Source organism: Lynx canadensis, chromosome B1 (genome assembly GCF_007474595.2).
Source record: "Lynx canadensis isolate LIC74 chromosome B1, mLynCan4.pri.v2, whole genome shotgun sequence".
NCBI classification, from domain to species: domain Eukaryota; kingdom Metazoa; phylum Chordata; class Mammalia; order Carnivora; family Felidae; genus Lynx; species Lynx canadensis.
Genome location: NC_044306.2, coordinates 20173259 through 20200062, shown reverse-complemented (window position 1 = coordinate 20200062; position 26804 = coordinate 20173259). Strand labels below are relative to the sequence as shown.

The 26804-nt window shown below is 39.6% G+C and overlaps 1 protein-coding gene across 1 annotated transcript in view; it reads right to left on the bottom strand.

Moving 5' to 3' along the window:
- The window catches only part of ASAH1 (N-acylsphingosine amidohydrolase 1), a 51093-nt gene extending 28200 nt beyond the window's left edge, over positions 1-22893 (bottom strand). The window contains exon 1 of the mRNA XM_030312199.2: positions 22572-22893. The gene's annotated coding sequence lies outside the window, so the exon portion shown is untranslated. The remainder of the gene's footprint in view (positions 1-22571) is intronic.
- Between the last annotated feature and the right edge of the window lie 3911 nt (positions 22894-26804).

Here is a 26804-nt window from a genome sequence, read left to right as displayed (position 1 = left end):
TTGATGCACAATGTCACATTAGTTTCAGGGGTACAACATAGTGAACCCACAATTCTATACGCTGTGCTATGCTCACCACAAGCTACCATCTGTCGCCATACAAACTATTACAATACCACTAACTATATTCCCTATGTTGTACGTTTCATTCCCTATGGCTTATTCATTCATAATGTCCTTAAGTTTTTATAGTAAGGAGGTATATAATATACCCTGACATTACCTGTGATGCAAACATTAACTTTCTAAATAACTTTACTACAGTATAAGTTTCTCATCAAAGTGCTCAAGTTTTGCCTTGTAATTTTAGACTGAATTCACTAAGAAACAGCAGTGAGCACCAAATGATCAGAAGCTAATCCAATCATAGAATTTAAACTGTTTCTAAATTACTACAGCATAACATACTAGATAATAAATAATAGCAATTTGATATTGAATTATTATATTATTATATCAATAATGAAATATCAAGTTGGCAAAAGGCTAATGTCCAAAGCCATTCAATGGTTCAGTAACAGTGGTTGACAGTGGTTCTTGTTCGGAAAAATTTTGGCCCGCAGCACAACTTCACCGCTGTTAACCTATCTAACTACTACTAGACAGTAGTTTGGACATTTAGCGTCTATGTCTTATAAAAATAAAAAAAAATGATAATGGTTAAGTCTACGAAAAGCAAAAGAAGTTCATAGTTGAATTACTGGTTTCATAGCACATGACAGATTCAAATATTTTCCACAAAGTACCTTTCAACCAGTAATACAATTAATAAATCACCAAGCTTGAAACAGCTTGCATTTCACAAGCTTTGAACATCTGTCCAGCTAAGCTTTGTTCTCCTCTGCACATATTTTTACCATTGTCAATTGTTATACAAAATAGCAGATTCCATTTCAGGTCTTATTGAATTACCAAGTTCTCAAGTTCTTTGGAAAGCATCCTTGCCTATAGTTGTTTCATGCAGACTATTCATTTTTCCTTTATTTATAACATTTATTGGGGCGCCTGGGGGCTCAGTCGGGTTAGCATCTGACTTCAGCTCAGGTCATGATCTCACGGTCCGTGAGTTAGAGCCCTGCGTCGTGCTCTGTGCTGACAGCTCGGAGCCTAGAGCCTGCTCAGATTCTGTGTTTCCCTCTCTCTCTGCCCCTCCCCCACTCATGCTCTGTCTGTCTCTCTCAAAAATAAAATAAAAAAATTTTAACATAAAAAATAAAATTATAACATTTATTTAGGCAAAAAAAAATTCCAAACAAAACTCTATACACACAACATTAACACCTAAGTGATGACCTGATGTTAATTCAGTTTCAAATGGCAATGGTGCTTTAATAAATAGCAATAACTGGTCCAGTATCAACAACTGGAATCAATTTGGCCTTGTTCTTTAATGGATATGGATGTTTCTGTCAAAGTCTGGAGACTGTTCTCATCTAAAGGCTAATAGTTGCAACAACAATTTTTTCAGGATGCATTTCTTCTGCAGCAATCAAATGTGATTTCATTAACGTTGCCATTGGAAATAGTTTTCCTTGCTTGAATAACAGATGAGCTACTTAAAGACCTACTTTGCAGCCTCATTTGCTTTTTAAAATTTGTAAATAAATTCTGCTGTGATGAGATATTTTGCTTTAAATTGTCTTGTTTTTTCTGATCATTTTTTCCTATAAGATAGGAATACTGTGATGAAGTGCTTAATCATGCCAAGTTGATGTATATTTATTCCTTCAGCACAACTCTAGATGTGCTGTCATCTATTGAGTGACAAGATAATCCCATTCTCTACTTTGCCTCAAGGACACAACATTTGAAGCCCACTTTTCTTGTTTCGACATGATACGTTTGCATTGGTAACTTTCTTTTTTTTCCCTAAATATTAAAATAGCACAACACATCGATGGGGCACCTGTGTGGCTCAGTCATTTTATTTAAGCATCCGACTCTTGATCTTGGCTTAGGTCATGATCCCACGGTTAGTGGGGTCAAGCCCTGCATCAGGCTTGTGCTGACAGCATGGGGTCTGCTTGGGATTCTCTCTCTCTCTCTCTCTCTGTCTCTCTGTCTCTGTCTCTCTCTCTCCTTCTGTCCCTCCCTCCCTCCCTCTGTCTCCCAGGTCTGCTTAGGATTCTCTCTCTCTCTTTGCCCCTCCCCTGATGGTTTTCTTTCTCTCTCTCTCTCAAAATAAATAAAACACACACACACACAAAATAATAGTAACATGGTGCATTGATACATGTGGCACTTACAATGCTGTTGAGTTCAAAGTGCATGCACGTCACATGAAGTGTGCCAAGCAACCGGGAAAAGCCCCAAGTGCACTGTACCCAGGCTCTGCTAGACCACTCAACTGTTGTAATGCTAAGCAGCCACAGACAGTAAGCAAACAAACAAGTGTGGCTATGTTCCAGGACAACTCTGTTTATGGGCACTGACACATGAATTCCGTATCATTTGCACATGTCACAAAATATTAATCTTTTGATTTTCCCCTTCCAATTTTCCAGAAATGTATAAACCATTCTTAGCTTAAAAACAAAACAAAACAAAACAAAACAGGGGGCAGGATGCATTGGGCCAGCTGGCTGCAGTCTGCCAGCCACTGCTGTAAAGCATGAACACCTATACAAGCTACCTCTGTTCTTCCTACACTCTTTTTTGTTTCTTTAGAGGAAAACCCTTTGCGGTGGTGTGTGTGAAAAAAGAGAGAAGGAGATGGAGAGAGAGATTGTGTGTGTTTAGTTTTCTGCCCAGTGATAATGCCATATGTGGTTTTGTATGCAGTGGTCAGGATGGCGGTTATTTCCTGTTTACCGACCCCTCAATTTAACTCTACCTTCGTCCTCCTTTATTATCTTTATAAGACCCTCCAGAATAATTGCCACTCTGAGCCAGGAGCCTCTTGGCACTCTCCTTTTCTCACAACAGCTTCTTCTACTTTGTCTCATCAGCCAACACTCCTCCATTTACTACCTACATACCAAAAATTAATTAGAAGTGCCCCAGATGCAGAGTCCTTAAAATCATACATGAATGGACTTATGCAGTACTTGGCCGCACTTAGCTTTCCTATGGCTGCTGTAACAAATTACCACAAACATAATAGCTTAATATAACACAAATTTATCATGTTATAGCTCTGAAGGTCCGAAGTCTAAAATGGGTCTGCAGCTCAGAGCTCCCTCAGGGACTCTAAGGCAGAATCTGTTTCCCTGACTTTTCCAGCCTCTAGAGATCACCTGCATTCTTTGACTTATGGTCCCTTCCTCCATCTTCAAAGCCAGCAGCACAGCATCTTTTCTCTTCTCTGGCCTCCTGCCTCCCTCTTATAAGGACCTCTGTGATTATATTGGGCTCCTCTGAATAATCCAGTATAATGTCCTCATCTCAAGCTCCTTTACTAAATCATGTCTGTAAAGGCCCCTTTGCCATAAAAAGCACATACTCACAGCTTCTCAGGACCTGGGCATCTTTGGGAAGCTATTATTCATCCCATGCATACAAAAGAAACTGTCAAATATGACATATAGTAAAATCTCAATACAGAGCAGGAACAACATATAAACATTTGCAATCAATGTGGGACACTAATCCTGAATCCCAATAAGCAAAATGCCCATCCTATAAGAATTCAATTCTTCTCATTAGTAGACTTATGTTACAAAAAAATGTATTAACTTGCTAATATATTTTCATCAACAGAAAATTTGTGGCAATATAGAAATTATGTAAGTACCTACATAATATCCTTTATTTGTCTCTTGGCCCAAAATGCCTAAAAGATTTACTTTCTGGCCCTGCACCAAAAAAAAAGTTGAATGACTCCTGCCTGAGAGTAAAGGTCTCCTTTTTTTTTTTTTTTTTTTTTTTTAATGTTTATTTGTTTTTGAAGGAGAGAGAGAGCATGAGCAGGGAAGGGGCAGTGAGAGAGGGAGACACAGAATCTGAAGCAGGCTCCAGGCTCGGAGCTGTCAGCACAGAGCCTGAAGCAGGGCTCAGACTCATGAGCCGTGAGATGATGACCTGAGCTGAAGTCAGGTGCTTAACCAACTGAGCCACTCAGGTGCCCCTAAAAGCCTCCTATTCTAATATTTAGGCACAAAGAAAACAAAAACAATCTAACTAAAATATACTCCAATAATTTAAGGAACAGAAAAAAATAAATAATATCAAATAATTACCAGTTTCAATATTCTGATTATTCACAATTTAAGGAACAGAAAAAAAGTAGTATCAAATAATTACCAGCTTCAACATTCTGATTACTCAAATAGTAACCTCAAGAGAAAGCCAATGTATTGTTATATCCATGAAACAAGAGCAGAATGATATGAAAAAAAAAGGTGACCCTAGTAATTAAAAGCATAACTGCTGAAATAAAAAGACAGGAAAGTAAAGGTGAGAAAATCTGTCTTAGAATATAGAAAATATCATACAGAAAATACAGGAAAAATAAAATAAAATAAAACCACAGGAGGAAAAAAAAGATAAATGTTTATAAAATCAATATGTGGGGTCTAACAACTGATTAATAGGATTTCCAGAAAGAGAAAACACAGAAAACAAAGGGGAGGAAATTATGAGTGAAATTATGTGAGAAAATTTTCTACAGCTGAATGGAGATGTGTCTTTGAAATAAAAACGCCTACTGATTACTCAAAAAGTGACTGAAAAAAAGAACCTTCAGTCAGACACATTACTGTGCTATTTCAGACATAAAGAATAAAGACAAAAAACATAAAAGCCTCTACACCTAAACTGGGGTGTGGGTCCTACAGAAGAATAAAAATAACACTCCCATCCGACTTCTCAACAGCTATATGAATGCTAGCGAAGAGTTATGCCATTATTTCCTTGGGAAGGAATTAATTTCAAACTAGAGTTTTACAGTTCATCAAGCAATGATTAATTTTTATATTTAAATAAAATCTTTGATTTTAAGTCATTGCAAGGACTCAGTTTACCTCCCACACATTATTTCTTAAGTTACTTCAAGATGTATTCTAGGAAAACAAGGAAGTAAACCAAGTAAAAGAAGGAACAGAATCTCAAAATAATGATTCCAACTTACAGAGTGGTAAAGGTGATGGAGGGCTCCAGGATACAGGTGTCTAGAAAGGGGGACTCCATACAGTAAACTCCATACTGTACTCCATACAGTAAAACTCCATACAGTATGGTTTAAGGGCTGGAAGAACTTGAGGATAGGAGAGAAGCATAGAATTTAAGAGCAAAAAACAAACAACAATTAGAAACTAAAGGAAGAAACTGTAGCATTGGAAAAATATGGTCCCTATAAAAAGAAACTCAGTAGGTTTCAAGAATAGACACAATAAATACTGAGATAATAAGTCAGAAGCTGAACAATATACAGACTACAGTCAGGATGGCATAGGTTTGGTTTCTTCTTCTAATGACAAAAAATGAAAAGAAAACAATGAGAAACCCCAAGGGAAAAAATTTGTACAAAAATGCCATGGTATAAACATGAAGCAAACTAAAATGTGGCATGAATATGAATATTTGGCAGAAAATATAGTTGAATATACTTTCAGTGCCATTAGAGTTTTGGCTTCCAAATTATAGAGAAGGAAATTAAATCATAGCACACTAGGCAATAACCAATATTTACAGGTCATACTTCTTTAAACTGTTTACTATTTCCATTTTTTAAAAGGAGATATACAAAAAATGGATGACTCAATTACAGTTACAATTATGTTATTAATGTTTACTATGCAAGAATAAAAGTATATAGAACTGAAGAAGGGAGAAAAAAGTTAGAGGGGTCAAGGATGTCCATGTGTACCACTTGAATACTGTGCTACAGTATCTAGCCAGACCAAGTAGGCAGGAAAATAAAAAGAATTCATACTGAAAAAGAAGTAAAATGGTCTCATTTTCAGATGATGTAATCCATAGAAATCCTAAGGAATCCACTAAAATTTTAAAAAATAATAATAAATTAATTCAGCAAGTTTGAAGTATACAAGACCAATGTACAAAAATTAATCCCATAAATAGCAATGAACAAACTGAAAATGAAATTAGGAAAACAGTTCTACTTAAAATAGTATAAAAAAGAATACAGTACTTAGCAGTAAATTTAACCAAAGAAGTGCAAGACTTGCACACTGCAAACTATAAAATATTGTAAAAAGAAATTAAAGACCTAAATAAATGGAAAGACATACATGTTTATAAACTGGAAGACTTAATATTGTGAAGATGGCAATGCTCCTTAAACAGATCCACAGATTTAATGCAATACCTATGAAAATCCCAGCTGGCTTCTTTGCAGGAAGACAAGTGATCCTAAAATTCATATGAAAATTCAAGGGACCTATAATAGCCAAAACAGTCTTGAAAAAGACGAACCAAGTTGGAGGACTAACACTTCCTGATTTTAAACTCACTGTTAAAGCAACAGTAATCAAGACATTGCAGTATCAGTATAAAGACAGATAAATCAATGGAAAGGAATTCAGAGTCCAAGAAATAAACCCTCACATTTATGCCAATGGCAAAACTTAGAAATATATTATATATCTTACAGCTTAGTGAGAAAAGACAACTTAATTAACATAGGCAAAAGATCTGAAGAGACATTTCTCCAAAGAAAATATAAGTCAACAAACACATGAAAAGATGCTAAACAATAGGGAATATTGTAATAGTCAATAGGGAACAATAGTCAGTAGGGAAATGCAAATCAAAACCACAGTGAGGTACCACTTCACATCCACTAAGATAGCAATACTACTACTACTAATAAAACAAGTGTTGGCATGGATGTAGACAAATTGGGACCCTCATACAGCACTGGTGGGAGTGTAAAATAATGCAGCTGCTTTGGAAAACCGTCTGGCACTTCCTCAGTTAAACATATAGTTATCATGTGATCCAGTGAATTCTGCTCCTATGTATAAACTGAAAAAATATGAAAACACGTACATGCAAAAAAACCGTACACAAATACAAATGTTCACAGCAGCATTACAACAGGCAAAATGGAAACAACTCAAATGTTCATTAACTGATGGATGATCAAAATGTAGTGTATCCAAACAATGGAAATTATTCACTCATAAACAGAAATGAAGTATTGATACATGCTACAATGTGAATGAACCTTGAAAACATTATGCTAAGTGAAAGATGCGAGTCACAAAGGACCACATATTTTATGATCCCCTTTACGTAAATGTCAAGAAAGGGCAAATCTATGGACAGAAACTATGTAAGTGGTTGCCTAGGGCTGAGGGGTAGGTTTCAGGGTCAGGGCTAAGGGATAAGGTTTCCTTACCTTAGGGATGATGAAAATGTTCTAAAACTATCTGGAGAGATAGTTGCACAATTCTGTAAATATGCTGAAGCCATTAAATCATATACTTTCAGGGGGTGAATTGTATGGTATGTCAGTTATATATCAAAACTTAAAAAAAAAAGAAAGGTACATGGAAAATGGTTGAAGGTAAGCTAAACTTTTATCCATCACTGAAGTATTAGAGTAGACAATGTCTAAAGCTGAGTGAGACAAATTGAGCACAACCATATCAAAGTCATATTCATAATCAGGAGAGATTCAAAACTTTTTGCCCCCAATATGACACAAGCATCAATTAATCAAAAAAGACAGCTGTAAACTACTAGTGTGATAGTAGACATAGGTTCTGGCTGAATGTCACCTGAGTATTAACAGTTAAAAGTGTTTGCTTCTAGGGAAGGGAATGGAAAAAATCAAGAAGACTGTTGATTTTCATCATAAGCCTATCTACATCATTTGATTTTCTTGGACTATATGCTTTGGTAGAAATTTTAAAACATTAAATTCAAAATTACATGATTCTGAGGTGCCTGGGTGGCTTAGACGGTTAAGTGTCTGACCCCTGGTTTTGACTCAGGTCATGATCTCATGGTTCATGGGTTCAAGCCCCACATTGGGCTCTGCACTGACAATGTGGAGCCTGCTTGGGATTCATTCTCTCTCTCTCTTTGTCCCTTCTGCTCTTGCTCTCTCAAAATAAATATACTTAAAAAAATAATAATGTCATTTCATTTACATGATGTGGAATATTTTCAAAGAATGAGTCTCTGACATTGTTTTTTAGTGTTTTAAACCATCATTATCTAAAATTATTTTAAAATAACAACTTACAGAGCAAGCACAGGAAGATGGTGGCAGAGTGGAAGGACCCTAGGCTTTCCTCATCCCACAAATACAACTAGATAACTATCAAATCATCCTAAATACCTCAGAAATCAACCTGAAAAGTGGCAGAAAATACTACTCAAGTAAAGGTAGAGAAGAGGCCACATTGAAGAAGGCAGGAAGTGCAGAGATGTGCAGTATGGGAGAAAAACAGATGGTGGCTGTTGCAGTGGGGAGGGAGCCAAGGTCATAGAGAAGGGCAAGTGACAAACTAGCACACAGGGGAGCACATGGCAAAACAAAATCCCCAACGCAATAGACTTAGAAAGCAAGAGGGGCAAAATTTTTTGACTTCTGGCAAGCAGTGGGGCTTAAAGCCTGGAGTTTTAAGGGTCAGTGGGCTTGGCTGGGATACACCCCAGAGGGCATTGTGCTGCTCTTGGACAGAAAGCAGGTAAACAATCTGCAGAAACTGTGTAGAAATAGCGATGTGAAGAATGCCTGGGGCACACAGTATGGGGATTATTCACTCATGTAGGAGGATGTCCCAGAGAGACAGCATTCACAGAGAGACCCCTCTAGGAACAAAGGAATCGACTGTCACTATTCCCTCCCCTGACCCTCAGCATAAGCACAGGACCACCTGCAGGAACGAGCACCACTCCCACACTTACTACCTAAGGTGCTTAAACCAAGCCTTGATCCCACACACCAGTGGAACTGCCCCTCCTAATAAACTTGCCTCAGTCTCAACACAGTGGAGTCCTTCCCCCAGAACACTGGCTCAACCTCCTGCTCACACTGTGTCTTCCAAAGTGGGAGTTTTGCAGAGCTTCTGCTCCAACAGGGGTGGCAAAAGGTCTCATTTCACAGGTCAGAGCACACCTAGTCAAAATGTGCAACATTCAGACCAGGGACCAAACACTGCCCACAACTGGCAAAGAGAGCCTCTGTAGACAACTGGTCTCACAGATAAACTGTCCAGGACACCAGAAACAGAGCATAGGCAGCACACACTAGAGATACTCCAGGAAGCACCAGGCCCTGGAGAACAGAGGACACCATACGGCAGGGCACTGTAGGACCTCTTCTTCATAAGGCCATTATCCTCAAGAATAGGGGATATAGCTGACTTTCCTAACACACAGCAACAGGCACAGACACTTGGACAAAATGGAAGACAGAGAAATTTATCCCAAATGAAAGAAAAGGACAAGACCTCAGCTGGAGATCTAAATGAAACACATATAAAGTAACATGCCTGATATAGAATTTAAAAGTAACAATCATCAGGACACTCAGTGGACTTTAGAAAAGAGTGAAAGACATGAATGAGACCCTTAACACAGAGATAAGGAATAATATAGCAGAGATAAAGGGTATAGCAAATGAAATGAGAGACATGTTAATTGAATGAACAGCAGGATGGAAGAAGCAGAGGAATGAATTAGTGATCTAGAAAACAGTAATGGAAAATAATCGAGATGAACAAAAGAGAGACAAAATATGCAACACTAGAAAAGATTTAGGGAACACAGTGACTTCATCAAGTGTAATAACATTCATGTTATAGGACTCCTAAAAGAAGAGTGAGAAAAGGGGCTAGAAAACTGACTTGAAGAAATAATAGCTAAAAACTTCCTAATCTGGAGAAGGAGACAGATGTCTAGATCCAGGGGGTACAAAGAACTCCTATCAAAATCAACAAATGCAGGGGCACCTGGGTGGCTCAGTCACTTAAGTGTCTGACTTCGGCTCAGATCATGTTCTCACAGTTCATGAGTTTGAGCCCCACTTTAGACTCTGTGCTGACAGCTCAGAGTCTGCAGCCTGATTTGGATTCTGTGTGTGTCTCTCTCTGCCCTTCCCCTGCTTGCACTCTCTTCTCTCTCTCAAAATAAATATTAAATTTTTTTAAATCAACAAAAGCAGACCCATTCCAAGACTATTTATAATTAAATTGGCAAAATTTAGTGATAAAACAATTTTAAAGCATGAAGATAAAACAAGGCAGTAACTTACAAAGGAAAACCTATAAGGCTAGCAGGAGATTTTTCAGCAGAAACTTTCCAAGTAAGAAGGAAGTGGCAGGATATATTCAAAGTGCTGAATGGGAAAAATCTGCAGCCAAGAATACTCTAACAGCAAGGCTATCATTCAGCTAGGAGGAGAGGTAAAAAGTGTTCCCAAAAAAACTCAAAGAATGCGTGACCATTAAGCCAGCCCTGCAAGAAACATTAGAGGGGACTCTTTGAGTGGACAGAAGAGACCAAAAGTGACAGTATAAAGGTAGGAAACATGAAAACAGTAAAAAGTAATATTTCTGTATAAAAATCAGTCAAGGAACTCACAAAGTAAAAGGACATAAGACATAACATATACAAAAACATGGGTTAGAGAGGATTAAGGAAGGGTTCAAACACAAAATGACCAACAATTTAATATAGACTGCTATATTCAGATGTGGTTATATACAAATCTAACAGCAATATATATAAAAACCCACTAATAAACATGCAAAGAACAAGGAGAAGAAATCCAAATATACCACTAAGAAAATCAGGAAACCATGAAAGACAGAAATACAAAGAAAGGATCAGAGAAAATCTTCTGAAACAACCACAAGACAAATAATAAAATGACAATACATACATATTATCAAATACTTTGAATGTAAATAGATTAAATGCTTCAATTATAGACATAGGGCAATTAAAAAACAAGATAAAAAAACAGGAATAAAAAATGGATAAAGAAACAAGAAACAAGAAACAAGATCCATCTATATTGGCTACACAAAAACTCATTTTAAACTTAACGACAAGTACAGATTGAAAGTAAGGGCATGGAAGAGCACCTGGTGGCTAAGTCGGTTAAGTGTCTGGTTCTTGATCAGTTCAGGTCACAATCTCATGGCTCATGGGATCAAGCCCTGTGTCAGGGCTCTGCTTGACAGCATGGAGCCTGCTTGGGATTCTCTATCTCTGCCCCTCCCCTGCTTGTGCTCTGTCTCTCTCTCTCTCTCTCTCTCTCGCTCTCTCAAAATAAATAAAATTTTTTTAAAATTAGAAAGGGCATGGAGAAATATCTATCATGCAAATGGACTTCAAAAGAAAGCCAGAATAGCAATACTAATATCAGACAAACTAGACTTTATTTTATTTAAAAAAATTTTTAAACGTGTATTATTTTTGAGACAGAGAGAGACAGAGCATGATGGGGGAGGGTCAGAGAGAGAGAGGGAGACACAGAATCGGAAACAGGCTGCAGACTCTGAGCTGTCAGCACAGAGCCCAATGCGGGTCTTGAACTCACGAACCGCGAGATCATGACCTGAGCCGTAGTTGGACGCTTACCCGACTGAGCCACCCAGGCGCCCCTAGACATTATTTTTTTTTAATTTTATTGTTTAATTATTTTTAATGTTTATTTCTGAGACAGAGACAGAGCATGAGTGGGGGAGGGGCAGAGTGAGAGGGAGACACAGAATCAGAAGCAGGCTCCAGGCTCTGAGCTGTCAGCACAGAGCCTGATGCGGGGCTCGAACTCACGAACTGTGAGATCATGACCTGAGCTGAAGTCGGTCGCCCAACCGACTGAGCCACCCTGGTGCCCCACAAGCTAGACTTTAAAAGAAGACTATAACAGAGAAAAGAAGGGCACTACATAACATAAAGAGACAATCCAACAAGAAGTATAACATTATACATATTTATGCACCCAAAAATATAAAACAGTTAATAACAAACATAAAGGAACTAATCGATAGCAATACAATAATAGTACGGGACTTTAACACCCCATTTATGTCAAGGGACAGATCATGTAAACAGAAAATCAACCAGTAAACAACAGCTTTGAATGACATGCTAGAAGAGATGGATTTAACAGATATATTCAGAACATTCCATCCTAAAACAGCAGAATACATATTCTTTTCTAGTGCACAAGGAACATTCTCCAGAACAGATCACATTTTAGCCCATAAAACAAGCCTCAACAAATTCAAAAAGATTGAGGTCACATCATGCATCTTTTCTGACCATAACACTATGAATCTAGTAGTCAACTATAAGAAAACAGAAAGACCACAACAAACACATGTAGGTTAAATAAGATGCTACTAAACAATGAATGTGTCAGCCATGAAATAAAAGAAGAAAAAAAATTACATAGAAACAAATGAAAATGAAAACACATTAGTCCAAAACCTCTGGGATGCAGCAAAAGTGGTTCTAAGTGGAAGTTTATAGGAATACAGGCCTATCTCAAGAACAAGAAAAATCTCTAACAAAGTAATCTTTCACTTAAAGGAGCTAGAAAAAGAATAAACAAAACCTAAAATCAACATAAGGAAGGAAATAATAAAGATTAGAGCAGACATCAATGAGACAGAAACTAAAAAAACAAAATAAAACAACAACAACAACAACACAATAGAACAGATCAATGAAACCAGGAGCTACTTCTTTGAAATAATCAATAACATTCACAAACCTCTAACCAGACCTATTAAGAAAAATAGATAAATAACTCAAATTAATAAAATCACAAATGATATAAGAGAAATAACAACCAACGCCACAGAAATACAATTACAGAAGAATATTATGAAAAATTATATGCCAACGAACCGGATAACCTAGAAAAAAGTGGATAAATTCTTAGAAACATACAAACTACCAAAACTGAGATATGAAGAAACAGAAAATTTGAGCAGACAGCAAAGAAACTGAGTCAGTAATCAAAAAATTCCCAGCGCCAAAAGTCCAGGGCCAGAAGGCTTCACAGGTGAATTCTACCAAAACAAAAGGGGAAGGAAAACTTTCAAATTCACTCTAAGAGGCCAGCATTACCCTAGTATCAAAACCAGATGGGGCGCCTGGGTGGCTCAGTCGGTTGAGCGTCCGACTTCGGCTGGGGTCATGATCTCACGGCTCGTGAGTTTGAGACCCGCATCAGGCTCTGTGCTGACAGCTCAGAGCCTGGAGCCTGCTTCAGATTCTCTGTCTCCCTCTCTCTCTGCACCTAATCCACTCTCATTCTGTCTCTGTCTCTCTCAAAAATAAATAAACATTAAAAAAAAATTTTTTTTTAAAAACCAGACACCACAAAAAAAAAAAAAAAAAGAAATACAGGTCACTATCCATGATGAACACAGATGCAAAAATCCTCAACAATATACTCATAAGCTAGATCTGACAATTCGTTAAAAAAAAAAAATCATTCACCATGATCAAGTAGGATTTATTCCTGTGTTAAATGGATAGTTCAATATTCACGAATCAGTCAATATGATACATTACATCAATTAGAAAAAGAGAAAAAGATTATTTCAGTAGACAAAGAAAAGCATTTGACAAAGCACAACATCCATCCATGATAAAGACCCTCAACAAAATAGGTTTAGAGGGAACATACCTCAACATAATAAAGGTTATATATGAAAAACCCACAGGTAACATCATCCTTAATGGGCAAAAACTGATAGCTTCCCCCTTAAGGTTAGAAATGAGAGAAGCACCACATTTATTCAACACAGTATCAGCCACAATGTCAGACAACAAAAAAAAATAAAAGGCACCCAATTGGTAAAAAAAAAAAAAAAAAAGAAAAAAAAAAAAAAAGATAAAAGTAAAACTTTGACTACGTACAGGTGCCATAATACTATATATAGAAACCCTAAAGACTTCACCAAAAAACTGCTAGAATGGATAAATGAATTCAGTAAAGTCACAGGATACATAATCAGTCTATAGAAATCTGTTGCATTTCTACACCCCATTAATGAAGCAAAAAGAAAAACTAAGAAAACAATCCCATTTAAAAGTGCACCCAAAATAATAAGATACCTAGGACTAAAACGAATGTACTCTTGAAAACTATAAACACATGAAGTGAGAAGCCATGACGGGATACAAAGAAAGTGGCAAGACATTAGTGCTGGATTTTTAAGAACAAATACGGTAAAAGGTCTATACAGACTCAAAGCAATCTCATTTAGTGAAGCCCTATCAAAATAGCACATATTTTTCAGAACTAGAACAAAGGATTCTAAATTTGTATGGAGCTACGAAAGACCCTGAATAGCTAAAGCAGTGATGAAAGAAAAGTAAAGTGGAGGCATACAATCCTGGACTTTAGCCTGTACTACAAGCTATAATCATCAAGACAGTATGGTACTGGCACAAAAACAGACACATAGATCAATGGAACAAATTAGACAACCCAGAATTAAACCCAAAACTCTATGGTCAACTAGTCTTTGACAAAGCAGGAAAGAATATCCAATGTAAAAAGACAGTCTCTCCAGCAAATCGTGTTGGGAAAACTGGACAGCGACATGCACAAGAATGAACCTGGACCACTTTCTTACACCATACACAAAAATAAACTCAAAATGGATGAAAGACCTAAATGTAAGACAGGAAATCATCAAAATCCTAGAGGGGAAAACAGGCAACAATCTCTTTGACCTCAACCACAGCAACTTCTTACTAGACATGTCTCCTGAGGCAAGGGAAACAAAAATGAACTACTGGGACCTCGTCAAGATAACAAGCATCTGTACAGTGAAGGAAACAATCAGCAAAACTAAAAGGCAACCTTCGGAATAGGAGTAGATATTTTCAAATGACATATCCAAAAAATAGCTTATACAACTCAATACCCAAAAACAAATAACCTAATTAAGAGATGGTCAGAAGAAGTCAACAGACACTTCTTTTTTTTTTTTTTTTTTTTTAAATTTTTTTTTTCAACATTTATTTATTTTTGGGACAGAGAGAGACAGAGCATGAACGGGGGGGGGCAGAGAGAGAGGGAGACACAGAATCGGAAACAGGCTCCAGGCTCTGAGCCATCAGCCCAGAGCCCGACGCGGGGCTCGAACTCGTGGACCGCGAGATCGTGACCTGGCTGAAGTCGGACGCTTAACCGACTGCGCCACCCAGGCGCCCCTGCACTTCTAAGATGATATCCAGACGGCCAATAGATACATGACAAGAAGTTCAACGTAAATCAACAGGGAAATGCAAATCAAAACCACAATGAGGTATCACCTCACACCTGTCAGAATGGTTAAAATCAACAACAAAGAAACAACAGGTGCTGGCAAGGATGCGGAGAAAAAAGAACTCTCCTGCACTGTTGGTGGGAATGCATACTGGTGTAGCCACTCTGGAAAACAATATGAAGATTCCTCAAGAAGTTAAAAATAGAACTACCCTATGCTCCAGTAATTCCACTACTGGGTATTTACCCACAGATAACAAAAATACTAAATCAAAGGGATACATGCACCCCAATGTTTACAGCAGCATTATTTACAATAGCCAAGACATGGAAGCAGCCCAAGGGTCCATCAATAGATGAATGGTAAATGAAGATGTGGTAATATATATGTAATGGAATATTGTTCAGCCATAAAAAGAACAGACTCTTGCCATTTGCAATGACATGGATGGATGAAGTTACAGTATAATGCTAAGCATAGTCAGAGAAAAACAAAATACCATATGATTTCATTCATATGTGAAATTTAAAGAACAAAACAAACAAGCAAAGGAGAAACAAGGGAAAGGGCCAAACCAAGAAACAAACTCTTAGTTATAGAGAGCAAATGGATGGTTACTGGAGGGGAGGTGGATCAAGGAGGACACTTGTGATGGGCACCAGGTGATGTATGGAAGTGTTGAATCACTGTATTGTACCCTGAAACTAACATTATACTGTGTTAAGTAACTGGAATTACAAACAATGACAACAATATATACTGCACTGAGGGCACGTCACTCACCAGTCCTTCTCTAGCAAAGTCAGAAAAGGACACCAAAAAGTAGCACTCTACTTAAAGTCTTAAGTTGCAACTATGAATTTTCCAAACATATCATTGCATAAGGGTAATTATTAACTTTAGAAATGCAGCTCTTACTTCATTCTAACTTATTCACCATAAGATTCTCCTAAATATCACAACTTTTGGTTAGTTTAAAATGTGATTTGATTCATAAAAATCCAATGTAAGCCCTTTTACCGAATTTCAAGTTATCAGGAGCTTTAGGTTCATGTTCTGGATGCAAGGCCCATCTCCACCCGTGACGGAAGGTTACACAGGTGAAGACAGAGCCAGTCTCCAAAGCCCCGGCCCAGCTTCCGCCCCCCACTCCCTGCTCTCTCTCACATAGTTTCCCACAGAAATAGCAATAAAACCAATGCCTCAATTTAATTTCTAATAGTGAACAATCTAAATTCCCTTCAGGGCTTTTAACGATCACTAGCATCAACTCGGCAAGTAGTGCGATGTAATAATGCTCATCTCTCCCTAACAATTCTATCTGCATGAGCTGGGTGGAAAAGCCAATATAAAAAATCGAACTACAAGGTATATTTCTTATGAGACAATGTGAGGAAAGTTAAAAGTGCTCTATCAAGTCCAGGAGAGAAATCAACCTGCCCCAGAGGTGAGAGCAGTCTCCCCATAATATATGTGGGACTTTGAGGCCAATAAAACATTGTATTAGGATAATCCTGGCAGCAAAAAATAAACATGAAGTACAGACATGACATCTACATAAACTTGGGCTGAAAGAGTTAAAGTTAAATGTGAATGAAATTTTTTAACGCATCAGCTCAAGACCAGAGTATTTCAGGTGCTCAGAAGGTATTGACACCGAAGTCATTTTAAACAAAAAGGTTAGATTTGGGGGTGGAGTAGAGACAGCTGTATCCTCACCTTCAAGGGAGATTTCAACAAGGAAAGACCACTTCAAAATCTATGTAGAGACTTGAAATGGAATTACAATAATCTCATCTGTTATATAAAGTTTCTTACTATCACCAAAATTAACTATACATAGTTTAAATAATAGACATCCTTATCAAGGTAGGTAAATATTTAAATTTTATTTATTTAAATTTTATTAATAGGTGACAGGTAAAGATTACAACTAGGGGATAGGTAGAGGTGCTCTTTGGTTGGCCTGGCATATTGTGCTGCACTTTACCACAGGGGAAAAAAATACTACCAACTTAGAATCTCAATCTCTCTCTCACTTGCTCTCTCTCATTTTTGCTTCCTAGCACCAGAGGAAATGGTGGAAATCTCTGGAAAGTGTTTTGTCAACACTTTCTGGGTCAGTGAATTCTCTGATTATTCTAGTTATTTGATAGGAACTTGAACCTCTTTGAAATTAAACAATCTTTATGTCCTCCCCACTCATAAAGAAAACTTACAGAGCTACTGGACACACTATTATTTAGGAAAACAACATAGAAAGTGAAAATTCTTCCATTAGCAACTCAAATGCTCCATGCCTAAAAGGAATGACCTAACTCATCCAGGTCCTCAAAATATTTGAGTCCTGCAGAATCAGCGAGACGAACCAGTCCACGAACTGGGTGCTTCTGACAGTCTACAAAAAAGTTCAGAAAGTCCTCGTGCACATGTCTTATTCACATACTCAGAAAAAGACAATGAAGGGTAACTCGAAGAAATTATGTAACTCACACCAGTGTTCACACCATCAGAAAAGAAGTCGAACAATTCTAGCCAGACAATTTTAATTCTTTAATTTACCAACAACAATTTTCTAAGATGTGTTTCTTAAAATGTTCTCTGTGTACCACAGAGCAGACACTTACCTACTGAGTAAGGCATGTTTCTTGCATATGTAACAAACTCAAATGGGCAAGCAAAACTTACTTGTTTTCTCACCTTTGACCGCATGGCACTCTGTTAAACTAGGAATATTCAGGTGAAAGGAAGGGGAATAAACCTTCCACGAGGGCTAGGACCCTTATACCTATCACTAACCCGTTCCCTGCATCCGGAACAGAATCTGGCACACAGTAGGCATGCAGTATTTGCTGGCTAAGAGAACAGATTACACATGTGTGTTCCTTCCTTTGGCGTACTGGGGGAACAAAGACACAGTACAGTAATATTGGCCAGGCCAGAAGGTGTGTATGTGGTTTGTGGAAACTTTGTGAAAATCATTGCCAAAAGCTGACCTAGTAGCTCATGTCAACAATGTTATTAATCATACGAGAAGTTCATGCATAAAAAGAAGTTTGATCTAGGGGCGCCTGGGTGGCTCAGTCGGTTAAGGGTCCGACTCTTGATTTAGCTCAGGTCATGATCTCACAGTTTGTGGGATCGAGTCCCACACTGGGCTCTACGCTCACAGTGCAGAGCCTGTTTGTGATTCTCTCTCTCTACCTCTCTCTGTCCCTTCCTCCCCTTCTCCCTCTCCTTCTCCTTCTCCCTCTCTCTCGAAATAAATAAATAAACATTAAAAAATAAAAATAAATAAATTTGATCCAGCAATTAAGTACTGGGCCATTGGGTTTCACTTTCACACAGTTTCGGAATCTGCTCGCATTTATTACTGACAACAGTCATCTCTCCCATGCTGATTCCTTTCCTTCTCATCACGCCTCAGCCCAACTGCAAGCTATCTTCTGCTCCCAACACCGCTCAGGCCAAGTGACCAATCTCCTCCAACTGCCAAATATAACGGACACCTGACATCTCAGTGGCATCCTGCACAGGGAGACCACTATCCACTCTCTCCTCTGAGCCTCCCCAAGACTCATCTTCCCACTGTGGCTGCTGCTTCACCTTTGCCATCTCTTCTCTACTTGACACATGTACGTGTGCAGGTGCCCTGACCCCTGCTTAGTCCTCTTCTTTTCTGTGTCACCTTTCTGCTCAACGTTCACTTGCTCCTAAGGCTTCAAGTGATAAGCCTGGGACTCCCAATCTCCCTCTTCTGAGCTTCAGTCCCAAAGGCCTGCTGGATACCCTAGAGCCACGGGAAATGCCACATAACCAGAATAAAAACAATCTTCATTCTTCCAACCCCAGCTTTCCCCGTCCTGTGCTTCCTGGCAGTGATGCCGCCATTCAGCCGATTGAGCACTTGAGAAACGTGCTTGTCCCTCCTCCTCATCCAATCCTTCCTTCTGCTCATTCTACCTCCTACTTTTCTCTGGAACCATCTACTTCTCTCCCTCTCCACTGCACCACCCTCCACATGTATGTCACCCTCCACCTGTGTTCTCCCCTGGACTAGTCTCCTCATATCCACCCCTGCTCACTTCCAACCCAGACTTATCTTTTTATTTTTTTGAGAGTTCATTTATTTTGAGAGAGAGAGAGAGAGAGAGAGAGAGAGAATGGGAGGGAGAGAATAAGAACAGGGGAGAAGCAGAGAGAGAGGGAGAGCAAGACTCCCAAACAGGCTGCCAGCAGCCAGCACAGAGCCCAACTCTGAGCTCAATCCCGGGAACTTCATCAACTCAGATCATGACTTGAGCCAAAATCAAGAGTCGGATGCCCAAATGACTGAGCCACCCAGGCACACTGCCCCCCCACCCCCACCCCCAGACTTTTAAAAATGAAAACACTTGGGGCACCTGGGTGCCTCAGTCAGTTAAGCGACTAGCTCTTGATATCAGCTCAGGTGATATCACAGTTCCTGAGATTGAGCCCCCATCAGGCTCTGCACTGACAGCGTGAAGGCTACTTGGGATTCTCTCTCTCTCCCTCCCTTTCTCTCTCTGCCCCTCCCCCACTAGCACTTGAGTCCCCCCCCCCCAAATAAATAAACTTAAAAAAAAAAAATAAAAACTCTTCCCAAGGCCACAGAGCCCTGAATGACACTGTCTCCATCTCCCTCTTCAGACATTTCTTGTGCCATTCCCATCACCACCGTCTTTTAGTAGGTCTTTTAATAAAGTCAGGAATTAAGAATGACTCAGGAAGACCTTAAAATATGCTATATTCTGAAAAGCCTCAAACACAAAACCCACAGACATTCCAAATCAATAATTTTGTTTGTAACTTAATGCCAGTCTTCATTGTTCACATTTATCAAAAGTAGTTTTGAAATATCTTTTGTTACTAAGTCGCTATGCACAGTTTATCGTATGATTCAAAAAGTGCTTATTCTCACCAGGGAATGAGGTCACTAGACTTCTATGAGGTTCCAAAGGTCCTTTCAGCCAGAATTTTTCAGATCAATAAAATATTAAGAGAGGCCCAGCACAAGGGAGTCCAAATTTTTATTCTTCTATGTGGAGGTGTTAAAAACAAACAAACCCCCCCCACCACACACAGAAGAAAGAACACTTTAATAACAAAAATTGAAAAGCCATAAAGTCAGAATAGCAGCTAACATTCTAAATGAATAATTTTGGTTTGATGCTCTCATTTTTCTCATTTCATTAAAGATTTGTGAAAACAGTTCCCCAAACTAAAATCAGTAGCTAGACAAGACTTTGACAACCCCTATCCTAGATAAGAACTACCGTTCTTCTAAAGACAGCTTCATCAAGGCTCTTGCTTGAGGGGCACCTGGCTGGCTCAGTCAAAATTCGACCCTGGATCTCGGGATCATGAGTTTGAGCCTCATATTGCATGTGGAGATTACTAAAAAATAAACACATAAACTTTAAAATAAAATAAAAACCTTCTTGAAAAAATAAAGTATTGAAAGGGGGGAAAAAAGCAGTCCCTGACATCTAAAACTGTTCAGAGGTTCATAATTAGACCCCAATATGATTATAAACTGGTATGATACTTACATGAAGGCCACTTCTGTTTGCCTGTTGGATATAACTAATCTCATGGAATACCCACTGCAGTTGAGGTTACTCTGAGACATGATAAAATGAAACAAAGCAAGGCTACTTCTGTTTTAAGCACAGACAAAACAAGGGTATTGTGCAACCTACAAAATACCAAACATCCCCTTCTCTTGCTAAATTAATGTTTCTTCTTTACCCAATCACAGAATTTTAAAAGTACCCAATCGTGGAGTGCCCGGGTGGCTCAGTTGGTTAAGAGCTTCCGACTTAGGCTCGTGTCACGATATCATGGTTCCTAGGTTCAGGCCTACGTACGGCTATGTGCTGACAGCTCAGAGCCTGGAGCCCACTTTGGATTCTGTGTCTCCCTCTCTCTCAGCCCCTCCCCAACTCATGCTCGCGCTCTCTCTCTCTCTCAGCAACGAATAAACATTAAAAAAAATTTTTTTAAATATCCGATCTAGAGCAAACCCCCTGTTCCTTGGACCCACCCTCAAATTACACAACCCAAGTCCAGATTATGAAATAGGTTTTGCCAAATGCCCTTCTACCGAGAGGGCAAAAGTTTGCGTTCTTTTTCACTGCAAAGAGTAATAAACCTAATTTGTTCAACTACAGATGTGTTTACTGTTGGCCTTTAGCCAAAGGCACTTAAGAGTATCAAAGTATTAAACTCTTTTAAAATACTCATAATCCCAACCACTTTAAAGCAAATGAATTCCCTACACACTCTAAAACAACCCTAATTTTATGTCTTCTTATGCCCTTCCAGTTCTTGTCCACATGTACATACTGTGTTTTTCTGTTACTGAAATCACTGTACATACTATTTCATTCTGCTTTTGCTTAATGTTCTATCAATTTTAATGAATAACATCCCACCGTGATTTTATTCTTAAATCATTTCTCCTCAGAAAAATAAGAGTAAAAGGAGAGAATGCATATCTTGTTCCCACTGCTGACATCCTAACTAAGCTATTCAAGACCACTCTCATCTAACCTCAGGTCAGATGCACCCAAGTTCCTTTATATCTGATCTGCTGGCCTGTCCATTTACTCTGTAAATGGAGTTTTACTGTTTCCAAAGAAGAACATTATGAAAGAGCACCAGACTAGGTGTCAAGAGGCCTGAGTATCTAGGCATACTTCACTAAACAATAGTGTAACCTCTGGCTAAACGTTTTCCCACTGGGTTTCCTTCCTCCTCTGTAAAATAAGTCAGGCTGGTCCCTCAGTGTCTCTTGCAGTTAACAAATCTGAGTTCCCCTGACTTCCTTCTGGGGAAAGTGCCACGGGACAGGCGTTCCCATGACTGGGGGTCAAGGCCACAGCAGCCACATGGGGCCAGTCTGGGCAGCTCCCACAGCCCTGATTGTGGACTCCTCGGCCTTTCCCAGGGATCTCAGGAGCCTCGGGGACAATCTCTCCTTCAGCGCCTCTTCACCTGGCAAAGAATGCCCCAGTCATCAAGCAGTCTCTCGCTTAATTGAGTTATGTACACAAGTCGACTGAACTTTTCTCTTAGCAGTGCAGGATGCGCAGGCCTGGAACTGGTAGAACAAGTGCAATCACTCAAATTTGGGGGGCGTGCAAATCACAACCAGCATTCCGCAGAGGCCAGTATTTCATTAAAGGTTTTCTTGTCCAAAGTTGTACGGAATCAAACCGAGGTAGGGTTCACCAGCCCACTCTGCACCCACACTGCCAAGCGGGATACCGTAGACCCCGGAAAGATGCTGCCCCGCACCAGGTGTTCCTCAAGCCACACCCGCACCTGCGCCACCTCCACGCTGCATGCCCCTCTCCGCTCCTTCCCTTAGAGCTCACTCACCGGCGGCGCGTTCTGTGCCACGGCACATGTGGCAACCACGGTCAAGAGTACGAAGGTTAGGCGACCCCAGCCCGGCATGGCCCCGGTAGCTCTGAAAGACGCCTGCCGAGGCTGCAAGAAGTACCACCTGAACTCGAAAGCAGGCCTCGCCCCGCCGCCTTGTGACCAGATGCACGGGGCCGCACCAAACGAGACGGGGGTGGGGAGCGACGAGATGGGGCCAAAAAGAGAGGCCGGCGCTTTTCGGTGTTGCGGCAGGTGTAGCAAGAAGAGGAAGCCTTCCGAAAGGAGTGAGGAGCGGGGAGCCCTCGCGATGGGAGTCAGAGCTCGCATGAGGACCGCGATATTGGTCGGGCCTCTCCCCCGGTCTCCTGGGCAGTGGTTGGGCCCAGCCAGAGCCCCGCCCCCGGTGGGTGGGGCTCAGGAACTTTTCTCCGGATCGCGCCCTATGGAGGTCCGCGCGCACTTCGGAACCCACTCCACTGCCGGCTGCGGGGCGACATAAGCCGGGAGCTCCCGCTCTACTCCGAGCTTGGTGCTACCTGTACGATGTCCCCAAACGGCCCAGGACGAGCTGTTCATTCGGGCTACCCGGTACCAAATGCTCACGAAACGGACCCAACTCACAAGAGTCTCAAAACGCGGAGGCATAACCCGCTACTGCGACTCATTTTTGCACTCTGAGCAGAGCAGGCCCGAAGTGAGTGCGTTTGTTCATCCTGACCGTGGAGTCACTGGACGGGCTCAGTTGTTAGGGGCAGGGAGGGGGGTGGTGGGAGTCTAATCCCCACCGACACTCCGGACTAGGAATTACCCATTTAGCTTTCACCGCAGAGCTGACAAGTCACAGAATTTAGGTTTCAGTTACTTGAGCTTAGACACAGGTGGAGTGATCAGGTAGAATTGCAAACCTTCCTTCACTGATGTATTCAGCTACTGAGCAGCTGTTTTCATCTAACTCGTGAAAGCCTTTAGGCTGGCAGAACTGAGCTAAACCCGGGAGGAGGGGGTGTATTCCGTGTTGTTTAGCCTGCACCTGAAAAACAGTTAATTGCTTGTCATTCATACCTTCCATGGACATGATTGTCCTGTTGGATGTTACTTAAAAGTGCGACTGGAACCCCTACCACCCGGATTGCACTTTCTGGTAGAGTCTTTAGGATATCCTAACTAGCATTGTTTTAATGCTTAATGAAGCTTAGAATACTTTCGCTAAAATCTTCATTTATTTCTTTTTTCTTGTGTGTGAGAAATTATAATTTTACCCATTTATAATCCTTCCTTAGAAAAATCAATCTTTTTACTTGGAGATTGGGAAATGAGAATTTAATGTTTGGGGCGGGGGGCTGGGGTAGAGAATCTTCTTGTCAGTCTTAAAATACCCAGTTAATTTACCAGCAGAATAAGTTTGTTGGGAATGGCAGAGTAACTGCAATTTGGGACACTGAAACTATGGCAAACCGTAGGCAAGTTGGGAGAACAAAGAAGAGGGGACTGTTTATATGGAGGAAAGGAGACAGTTGGAATCTATTTGAATCGAAAGTCCATTGGAGGAGAGCAAGAGTTCGGTTGTGGCCACTCCTCATTGTCTGAGTTGTGGGGATAGTAAGAAATTTTCCTTTCTATTACTGGGGTAGTAAAGTAAGCTTCTTCCTATTGTGGAAGGTACAGGTAAGCTTTTTCCTCTTGGGGTCTGTAAAAGGTGGGAAGTGGTAGTGTGTGAGAAGTCTCCCTTCAGGACTTCCCAACTCCATTTTAAGTGAGATTTCCTTTGTTCATTTTCACACTCCTTTTGAGGAAGTTTGACTTTTGAAACATATCACATGATTAAAGTGGTTCCTGACTGAACAGTGAATAAGCAGATAATAGAAATGTTAATTAATTCAAGAAATATTTGCTATCAGCCTACAATGTGCCAAGCATTTCTCCAGACACTGACTGGGGTTAAGCAGGTAAAAAGAAAGTTCTTCCCTCATGAGGCTTACATTCTAGATGAGAAATGGACAATAAATACAATACATAAGAAAGTTCATATAGAATGTTAGAAGGTAATAAATGTAGAGAAAAAGCAGAGTAAGGGGGATCATGAGTGAAGAGAGTCAAGGGCACCTGGGTGGCTCAGTTGGTTAAGCGTCTGACTCTTGGTTGGGTTCAGGTCGTGATCTCATGGTCTGTGAGATCGAGCCCCACATCAGGCTCGGTGCTGGGAGCACTGAGCCTGTTTGGGATTCTCTCTCCTCTCTCTGTGGCCCTCCCCCCCTCAAAATAAATAAATAAACATTAAAGGAAAATAGTGGGAAGAATCAGTGTTAAATAAAAGGGACAGAATAGGCATTACTGAGAAGGTAAAGTCTGAATAGAGATGTGGAGGTGAGGAGTTATTCCTGGGGATGCTTAGAAAGAATTTTCCAGAGAGTGGGATGCGACTGGGACAAAGGCTTAAAAAGAGAATGCCTGGCATGTGTGGCTAGGCAGGGAAGGCAGTGTAGTAGAGCAAAGGAAGGGAGGGAAAAGAGTCGATAACATCTCTGAAAAGGAGAGTAAGGCAGATTACACAGGCCGTTACCAGCCATTGTAAAGGACTTCAAATATATTGAATTATTTTGGACCTTAAAAAAGAGTCTGTAGAAGGAGAGGATTCCCATCTTTTACTGTATAAATAGCTATTGGTTTGAAGATCATTCATTAACTTTAAATGCCACTGAGGGCACTTTAAACATGTCACCAGATATGTATTTTTTTTCCTCTGAGAGGATATTCATTGGTGGTAAGTGGTCTAGCAAAATCAGATTCTTTATGCAAAAAAAAAAAAATGATGTCAATTGGCATAAATATTCTTAGGCACAATTTTGTATAATTTGCATTTAACTTTCAAAGGGCTTTTATATACTGTTGATTGTTTTCAATTAAAAAATTTTAAATTCACTTTTCCAAATATACATTTTATGCATTTATTTTTTATTTTAGAGAGAGAAAGTGCATACATACATGCGAGTGGGGAAAGGGCAGAGAGAGAGAGGGAGAGAGAGGATCCCAAGCAGGCTCCGCTCTGTCACACAGAGCGTACCTGACGAGGGGCTCAATCTCATGAACTATGAGATCATGACCTGAGCCAGAATCAAGAGTCAGTTGCTTAACCAACTGAGCCACCCAGGTGCCTCCATTTAAAATAATTTTTTTTTTAATGTTTATTTTTGAGAGAGAGCGTGAGCAGGGGAGGGGCAGAGAGAGACAGAGACACAGAATCCAAAGCAGGCTTCAGGCTCTGAGCTGTCAGCACAATTTATGTGTCAGCATATATATTTTCCTACTCCATTCTTAAGTACTAGAAATATACAAAAAGCCAAGGTGAGGCGTGTAGTCATAGGAAAAAAATTTCCTTGGTTTGCAGCATACTGATGTATTCACAGAAAATGACATTTAAATGTACAAATAAGTGACTGTGTCAGTGGGAAGAGTGATTCAAATACTGTCTTCACAACAAGCATCACGTTTAAGACTTGGATAACCTGTTTAGTATGCAAGAGTCAGTGTAATCAAATTGTTTATCAGAATAGCATAAGTACTTGGCAAGCTGTGGACCTTTCCAAATCTCCTCCTAACATTCCTAGGTTTCTGAGGCGGAGCCTTGATTTAAAGTCTATCTTAGCCTAGTGTTTCAGTTTGAAAAATAAACCTCTTGCCATAAGTATTTACCATTGAATTAATTAAAAAAAAAAAGGCTTACTATATTTAAAAGGTAATCTGAGTTTCCAAACTTAGATTACTGTCTACTTTTCAGGAAGGATTCTAGAGAATAAAAGATGTAAAAAATGGAAAATTGGAGGTCATGCAAAATTGTTACCTGATTTCTTCTCTTCCAGTAGGTTTACCATACTAAGAAAGATTACTTGCTTTGTGTTTTACTTGTATATAGAAAAAATATTCAATCATTACATTCAGCTCAAGGCATTGTGTTACACAACCATGAATTCAGTGCTCACATTGTACCTAATTGTCCTTTCTTACATAGTGTCAAAATAAAATAATTACTTAATTATCCTTCGCTTTGCAGTTATCTTTCTGTTTGGGAAATATTTTTGATATTTTATTTAATCTTTGATATCTCAGGCATGTTAGAGTTTGAAGAGCCACTTTAAAAAAATCCTTTTGTCCTATTTGTACTTTTTTTTGATTATTCTGGCCCAAAAAGTATTTAATTTAGCTCAAATCCAATAATCTCTCATTTTTTTT